General features: G+C 41.9%; 1 non-coding gene across 1 annotated transcript; it reads left to right on the forward strand.

Annotated features, from left to right (window-relative positions):
* Positions 1–5,955: 5,955 nt before the first annotated feature.
* Positions 5,956–6,024, forward strand: LOC148011163 (small nucleolar RNA SNORD36). The gene has a single exon (XR_015689411.1). It is a non-coding gene; the product is annotated as a small nucleolar RNA SNORD36 (small nucleolar RNA).
* The last annotated feature ends 3,204 nt before the right edge of the window (positions 6,025–9,228 follow it).

Here is a 9,228-nt window from a genome sequence, read left to right on the forward strand (position 1 = left end):
CTTTTCTCTCTCTCTTCTTCTTCATCTCCCCTCTTTCTCTCTCCCCGACCCTTCCCCCCATCTCCCCCACCTTTTGCCCCTCCTTCTTCCTCCATCGCGTCCTCCCTTCTGCTCCCACCGCCTTCTCCCACCTCCATCGCCTTCCCTTCCTACCTCCTCCTCCCTTCCCATTCCCTCCTCCTTCGCCACCTCTCCTCCTTCTCTCCTCCTTCCTCCCTTCTCCTTCTCCTTCTTCCTCCCCCTCCTACCCTTGTCGCCTGGTCTGCAGCCACCTGGTTCCGCCTCCTACCCCCCACCTCCTACTCCTCGCCGCCTAGTCGCCCTGTCAAAGCCTCCCGCAGCACCGCCGTCGAAGCCTCCAGCCCGCCACGTTCGCCTGGTCCTGCCAGACGCCGCCCCCTCGCCGCCTGGGTCTGCAGAGCCCGTCGCCAGCGGCCGCCACATTCGCAGAGCCCGTCGCTGGGCTGCCACGTCCACAGCCGCTTGGCCTGCTGCCGCCGTCGCAGAAGACGCCGTCATTGTCTCCCCTCGCCGCTTGGTTCCGCCGATGCCGCCACCGCCACCGTCCTTTCATCCACCACCTCCTCCTCCTCCCTAACTGCAATCAGAGGTTAGTTAAACTAACCTTACATTAGTTCAACTAACCTTCACTTAGTTAATCTAACCTTAAGTTGGTTAATCTAACTTTAGTTTGGCTAACCTAACTGGACTTAGGTTAACCCTAAGCTCACCCTAACCCTAACCCTGACCCTAACCCTAACCCTAACCCTAACCTAATTGGACTTAGGTTAACGCTAAGCTCACCCTAACCCTAACCCTAACCGTAACCCCACCCCACTAACCCTAGTTAGGTTAGTAACCCTAACCCTAACCCTAACCCCATCCCACTAACCCTAGTTAGGTTAGTAACCCTAACCCTAACCCTACCCCTAACCCTACCCCTAACCCTAACCCTAACCCTAACTCTACTTAGGTTAACTAACCCCCTTTAGGTTAGTCTCCACTGACTTAGTCCCCCTAACTGACTTATCTGACTTCACCTACACTAACCTAGTTCCATTTGACTAACCTCACTTGACTTAGTCACATTTACATGATTTACACAGACTAACAGGACTTAGCTGACTTCATTTGACCTTCCTTACCAAACTAAGCTGATTTTCCTGCTTTACCTGATTTAATTAATTTATACATTATTTTTTACTCAATAAAATTTCAGACAAATTTCTAAAAATTCCCTTCGCTTTTTGCCAATTTTTGGAAATTTGTCAGCTAGAAATTTCCAACCCCAAAATTTTTGAACATTAAATATTTCCCAATTTATCCCAAAAATTACCAACAAATGTCAAAAATTCATTTACAATTAGTAAAAATTTCTAAAACAAAATTCTAAAAAATTCTTAAAAAAATTCCCTCACCCCCTTGACCATTTTCCATTTATTTTTCACTTTAAAATATTATCATACATGGCACCCCTAATTTTTTTAAAAAAAACTCAAAAAAAAACAACAAACACCAAACCAAAAACAAACCATCCATAATAGTCAATTAAAATTTACATTTAACTTTTTAAAAAAAACAAACACAAATAAACCAAATAAACGAAACCATCCTATAACCCCACCATACCCACACCTAAACTATAACCCCCCTCCCCTCCACAATAACAGCTTAAAACTACATTTCAAATCAACAATCCCACTAAGGTGTTGTCTTTGTTGTTTCGTTAATGGTCTTTACTTTTCTTTTCCTAGATTCACTCCTTTTGGGGGACTCTTCCGTGCGCATTTAGGCATTACATACACACCCCTTCCAGGTATTTATTTTATGTGTTTTATTTATTTTTATTTTCCCCTTAATCACAAATTAATTGTTAAAATAAACTATTTATTCACCCACAGTTTCCACGCGCATTCGCACTAAATACACCATTTTTAAAAAAAAAAATAAAATAAACTCGCAGTTCACTTAGCACGTGCTACGTGCGCTACAGAGGCACTTTAATTTTTAATTAAAATGAACCAGCCGTCACAAGAGCACGCGCTAGCAAAAAAGTGCTCCACATCACCTTAATTTGTAATCAATGAACTTGCATTTAGAAACCCAGTCTGGGTATCGAAGTCCGGGATTCGAATTAAAGCACCGTTTTAACCTAATAATTGGTAATTAAATTTATAATAAGGAACCGCCGTTTTTTTACTAAGGTTTATCACTTAATAAAAATTCACCCATTTCTGAATACTTTATTCAAATAAACCCTTCATTAAATTAATTCTCCCTCACTGCACTTAATTCCCCTTTTTAACGAACCCGTTTCGTGGGATGGGTATGCGCCGTCATTAGAGTTATTTCCATGGTCCAACACTGGTTTATCAACGATGTAGCCTTGATATGTGTCATCTGTGGTATTGTTTTGGTTTACTGTCTTTGTTACGGTTAAGGGTACGGTATGTAGTTTTTTCTTTTCTTGCCTGATACGGGGTTCTGGGTGTTTGTCTGATGCATAGCATGAAGCTTTCGGTCGCATATGTCTCAAGGTCATGTCGAATTTTTTCTAGGCTGTGGTTTGCTTGGGGTTAGTTGGTCGAGCCATGTTTTATTGTTTTGGTTGTTCTCTTATCCTTGGATTTTTGTCTATTGCTTTGCAGGCATTCTCCTTGATTATCTGTGTTTGTGGTGTGTGTGTGTAACCATCTAAATGGCGCCTTCTCATGCTCCTCCCCCTATCCAGTACGTCCCACTAGTTAGTAGGGATTACTCTTCCCTACTTACTTTTGAGCCTCTCACGAAGGCGGGACTTGCTGCTTTTGTGGCTACTTCTTTTCCATTGCTTCCAGAGGATCCGTCGTTATGTGATGAGTTTCTGGCCTCTTACAGCAAGAAGACAGGACTAGTCCAGGGAATTTCTATGACTTTGGCACCTCGAGGCTTAGGGAAGGCTCTGTCTCTTCCCTCCAAATGTGAACCTTTTGTTACCACTCGTCAGCTTTTCTCTAATGAAGAGATTCTGAAGCTGTTGCAAAAGCAGACAAGGGAAATGCTGGATGTTAAGAAGGTGATCAACTCTTCAGGAGTTTCCTTTTCCATGATCACTGATCCCGTATGGAAGATGATCTGTCAGTTTCTCCAGGACAGGTTTATGCCTGCCAAAACGCCATCCCAGTACTTGTCAAAAGAGCTTTTCACAGCTTCCAGGATGGTGTTGAAAGGAGTTGCTATTGATTGGAGCACTTACCTCCTCACTAAAATGGATCAACATTTCGTCAAAGTCACCAGGGGTAATGTTACCAATGTCACATATGGATCATATTTGTCTGCCTTCTTGACCTATTCAGATTTATAGACGACTATGCCTCCACCTCCTCCATCAGATCCAGTACCTCCTCCTCCACCTTCAGATGAGTCAAAACCTATTGACATAGAGGATGATGATTCTATGCCTCCCTTGGTCATCCAGCGCAAACGCTTGAAGCGGGTAGCGGATAAAGCTCCTTCAGTACTTCCTTCAGTGCCCATTCCTGCTACCACTGGCAGTGAACTCCCTGGGTATCTCACTTGTAATAACCTGTTCAGAGCACATCGCGAAGGTTCATTGGACATATCAGTTCCCTCACTGAACAGTCTCGTCTCAGGAGATGCAATTCCTTTTCTCTGTAAAGATATTCAAAGTTCCATTGAGTTGTCAGTGAGGGACAACCTGTATTCAACAGCTGTACGCGTCCTTTTATGAAGAACTCATGCAGTCTAAGGACCAGTTGCATAAGGCAACATCCGAGTTAGCTTCTGCTAAGGATACTCTAGCAGATTTGTTTAAGCAAATGGAACAATAAACCCAACTGGTCGCCACCCAAAGCGATGAGATCTCTTCTTTGAAGATCCAGTTACTAGAGGCTCAATCCCAGGTTACTAGCCTTTCAGAGGAGAAGGAGAGGATGTCCTGAGAAGCGCAGGAGTTCCAAACTCTCTTAGATGACAAACTTTCAGCTTTACAGGTTGCTAATGACACAGTGGCCTCCCAAGCCTCCCAAATCTAGCAGTTGCACGATCAACTGGCAAAGTCACGCTCTGTTCCTCCAAGCCCTAATGTTCCCTTGATTCCTTCTCTTTCACAGCAGGACTTGGCTGCTCTTCAAAGACAGGCTACTTTGTGTCCTCTATTCCAAGATAAAGTGGAAAGATTGCAGTCCCGAATGGAGTGGCTATGGTCTACATTTGAGCAGTTTCAGGAATATGTTCCACCAGACCATTCTTTCTTTGTCCACTACCACTTACAGAAGTTGGTCTTCTACATGAAGCTTTCCACGATGGATTTACCTCTTCCAGAGGATGGATGGAGTGGGGCTTGGTCTGCTGAGTTGCTGACAGAGGTGGTAAGGATGGTGTTTGAAGATTCTGTCACGCCAGATACCATGTTGATGTCATACATGTATCTACGAGGAGACTTGTTAATTCCAGACGAGGTGGACATGGCATGGTATGTGGGGGATGTGGTTCTACAAGCTATTTTGTATGTCAACCATTTGGACTTGCGCATAGCTGACATGTTCCAGAGTTACTCCTCCAAAGTGGCTGATTGTCATGATAATTCGTGGCATCCCATGATTGATTCTGTGGTCCTGAATCAAAGACAAAACACAGCTCCTACCTCTACCCAGAGTACTAATCAACTGAGGATGGATCTCTTAGCCTATCTTTCAAAACATTATCCGTTTGATTCTTCCTTCTTTGATGTCTATCATCGACGATCTCTCTTAGGACCTTCTGTTCCTACCCTCCTATATTACCAATAAATGGCTCACCGATATGATCTATATCTTTCCCTTTGTCAATCTAATTCCACCACTATTTTACCCCTTCTTTTCCAACCTTCATCTTTCCCTCAAATTCCAATTTTTACATATTGTTCCTTTATTGAGGATAGGGTATTTTCCCCTTCTCCACCCTGTCCTTCTCCATCCATTCATGTACCCTCCACATTTCCTATTTATCAGTTAACACCCTTCCTTAGTGATTCCCTCCAAATTTCTGCCACTCCTTCTTTAACCTTTTCTTCCTTTTATGATTTTGCCTATCCCTCACTTCATCCACTTTTCCTTATTCCATTACCCTCTCCTAACACTTCTATATCTCAACCACCTCAGTTGGTTAGTGACTGTGATGGGTTTGATAATCAATTTCCAGAAGAAGGGGATGGAGTTCGGATGATTCCCTTACAGGACCTCAGATCAATTGGCCAGTAATTCCTGGAGAATGGACAGCTGCTAGTCAAGCTTATCAGAACTATGTTCATTTTGCTCAGCAGTATTCACAGTCTGCAGATCCCTCAGTGAGATTAACTGCTCACTTTGCTTGGTACCTGGCGTATATGCATAGGCACTCTCATAATGATTCCAAGCCTATTCCAAAGTTGTGCATGAATGTCAATGTGAGCATTGATTCCCAACAGCTGGATATATTATATTTTCATGCCCTTTGTTTGCCTAGCAGATACCTGGTCCTGTTGGAAAGGATGTGCTGTCTTCAGTTTTTTCAAAATCCTCCCAAAACCTTTGTAGATGAATCCTTGTCTATGGATCGTTTCCGACAACATCAATCTTTCAAGAGGGATCATCTTCATTGATACCTTTCCAATGTATGGTGGAAGATTTTTAATGAAAATCTCTCTTTTTGGAAGAGTCATTCAGATGGTTGTGTTGTGTGTAGTGTTTGTGTTGTGAGTTCATTTATGTAAAATGAACGTGGTGGTTTCCTATTGGATTGGATTTCGTGTGCGAGCTACATTTTGGAGAATTGTGGTGATGGGGTCGTGGTTGGAGAGTTGCTGATGCTGCTGAAGAAGAAAACTCTTATATCCTTTACAAATTTGTTGTGATTTTTTTAGTTTGATAAGAAGTGTTCCTGTAAAACGGGTTTTCCTTTCTTTGTATTTTTATATCAGATACAGGTTATAAGTTGGGGTCGTGGTGGATGTATTCTTTTTGAAGAGATATTGAAGATCAAAGTTGAGCTTTTTACCTGCACTTATATTCCCTTTTTCGTGGGTCGCGAGGACGCTTCCTTATTAAGTGTGGGGATATGTTGAGTGTTGAAAAGACTTGTTTTTTTGGCTGATTTTTGTTGTTTTTGAGAGCTGAATGGTTGATTTTATGAGATGATTGATTAGTTTGGAAGTGGTTTGAGAGTGTTTTGGATGATATTGATTGTGTTTTGGAAGTTCATGATGTTTATTAGTGGTTCTGTGATGTTCTGATAGGTTCTGATTAGTTCTGTATACCTTCTGTTTTGTTCTGTTTTGGTCTGTTTTGTTCTGATTGTCTTCTGTAAGGAGGGATGGAGTATTGATTGATGAAGATTGAGATATTGTAAAAGCTTATTGAATGGTTTTTGAGAGTTTGGAATGGTTTGAGTATGAGTTATGTGGTTTTGTTAACCTTCTGTAACCTTTTGTAGGTCTTCTGTAGAGCCTATGTTTCTGTTCTGTTCTGTAGCTGTTCTGGTACTATTCTGTGGACTGTTCTGTATGCTTCTGTATGTATTCTGATGGATGAGATTGTATCTTGGGAAAGTTTTCTAGCCTTGGAAAGAGGTGAATACAAGTGCAAAAGAGCTAAAAGAAGTAGCTATTGAAGACTCAAGTGAAGACTAGAGTGAAGTGACAGTAGTGAGCTATGAAAGGACATTGTAGTGGCTCTGGTGACTCTTCATATCAGACATACCTCTTGGGAGGGGTATCCACGACCTAAGAAGGATTATTGAGAGTGATTTTGAGAGATTGTAGTGAGGATATGATGTATTATTGATGGAGAGAGAGAGAGAGAGTCAGAGATAGCCAATTCTACAAAAACAGAGTGATTGTATATGAGAGATTGAGAGGGAAGACTATGAAGATATTGAAGATGAATACTATGTGATGTATTTCCATTCAAAGATAGTGTATTCCTTTGCTTTCTTTGTTCTATTGATGGATTTTATGAAGATATTGAAGAATATGGTTGATTCTATCAAATCCGTGGGAGATCTACATGATGCTGTATGAAGATTTGTTGTGCCTGGTGTTCTTTTCTTCATTGTGATCATATAAAACCTAATAAAAAAGCTTGTTGATGTTACAAGATAGATTTTCTTGCAAGAGAATTCCCTTTTCCTTGGTGTTTCTCTTGGGGCTCCACCCTAGTTAGCACTTTGAGGTGTTCATTGCACTAACTACCTATGCTTTTAAGAATCCTATGTGGGTTATGTCATTACAAGTGATCTACCTAAAATGATCTAATTTTCTCGCGTCAAGAATGATCTTTGCTTAGAAGAGATGCGAATACTTTCCCTAAGGGATGCAATAAACTAAATTCAAGATGCAACATTCCATGTAAGTATGCAAATCATAGACTTTTACTTCAGTGCAACTATAGGGTTTGTAATTGACCATTTCTCTTCCTTGCTAGAATCATAATGATTGACACTTTGGGGGATAACTTGCATAAAACTACATAGATTTACATTAAGAATTTTGCCTACAACCTTTCGTTTAATGCAGTTGAATTTCAAGCTTTAATATGACATGCAATCTTTTCTAGATACAACTTCGATAAATAAAGTTCATGCATGACGAATATGTGACATGCAACCTTTTCTAGATACAACTTCGATAAATGAAGTTCATGCATGATGAATATGTGACATGCAACCTTTTCTAGATACAACTTTGATAAATGAAGTTCATGCACGACGAATATGTAACATGCAACCTTTTCTTTTTCGTGGCCAATCAAAGATGCATTAAAACAATTTCATCTTTTAAACCTAAGCAATATGCGCTTGGGATTTGCAACTTGGAAATGCAAGCAACCCAATTGCATGACATGCACTAACTCTTGTGAGTCGTTCAAGGAGATGATTTCCCAAATGTATTTTAACTAGACTACGTGAATTAGAAACATGCGTAAATGCATTCTTCCCATGAAAATTTAACGTGCCTAATTCATTGCTTTAATCCGAAATCACTCTTTTAAGAACCTAGGCTTGAGGGCTTGTAGGGATGTCCATGCGTATGCTTGGGTTGGAGACTTCCGTGTGTGTGCCTTGAATCTTTTGTTTTGGAGCCATCATTGATGTAGTGGATTTGGTGGTTTGTTCTCACCCTTATGCAATCTCTGAATTCCTTCCAAGCTTTTGCAACTCAACCTCAAAACCTGCCTACTTCTCCCTTGTGTAGGAATGCCCTTTACAGGACCTGGATTTTAGGAGACGGGGATAAGCCATGTGGACAGGGCTTATGGAAACTTATCTTAAGAAGCTTCTAAAGAAGCTTATTGTTCTCTATTACAGTAATGTGGCGTGGAGGGGAATGATTGGAAGGGAGGGGTGAAGGCAACGTTTGGAGGAGTTGAAGATGATGATGATGATCGTGGAGTTGAAGCGGCAGCCTGGCAGACTGCAGCATAGTAAGGCGGCAATTTGGCGGCTACAGCATGGCACTCTCCTCTTCTCTCCCTTCGTGCCTCCCCCCAAGCTTTAAGGGGGAGGTTATATAGTTGGGGGGGGGGGGGGGGGGGGGGGGGAGATCCACACACATGGAGGGCTTTCATGCCTTCCCTTCCTCATGCATCCCCACACCACACTCCTCCCTCTCTCCACTTAGCTCCACTCCCTCTCCCCTGCCATGCATTGGCTGGGGGGAGGGGGTAAATAATTAAAAAAATTGCACTACTTTAATCATTTATCCATTTTCCTTTGCGTAAGGGGTGTTTCTTATGCGGCTTGTGGTTTTTAACCTCGGCCTTATTTGCACAATGCGGATGGGGATTTTTATAGTGCACGCGGGGTAAGCTTTTAACTGCCAATATTTTTCGATGTGGGAGATCACTTTGGGGGCCCTTATTGCGCGGGATTTAAGGTCGATTTAATATTTCGAGTGGAAATATTGCATTCTCTCCCCCTTAGAGGAATCAAGATGTCCTCATCTTGAGAAGATCTGGGGGTATTGTTGGTTGAGAGCACCTTCATCCATCCAAGTGGCATCCTCCTTCAGATAATCCTTCCACTGGACGAGGTATTTTCTCGAGGTTCTGGATCTCAATTGTCTCTCCCTAACATCTAAGATCATGTCAGGCCATAGCTCAAGGACTCCTTGGCTAGGCATTACAACTTGTTGATCATCAAGTATGTGTCTAGGGTTAGGTACATACTTCTTCAGTAGACTGATATGGAATACATTATGAATATTTGTCAAGA

The sequence above is a fragment of the Lygodium microphyllum genome, chromosome 28 (assembly GCF_053477565.2).
Source record: "Lygodium microphyllum isolate KBCC chromosome 28, Lygodium_microphyllum_v1.1.10, whole genome shotgun sequence".
NCBI classification, from domain to species: domain Eukaryota; kingdom Viridiplantae; phylum Streptophyta; class Polypodiopsida; order Schizaeales; family Lygodiaceae; genus Lygodium; species Lygodium microphyllum.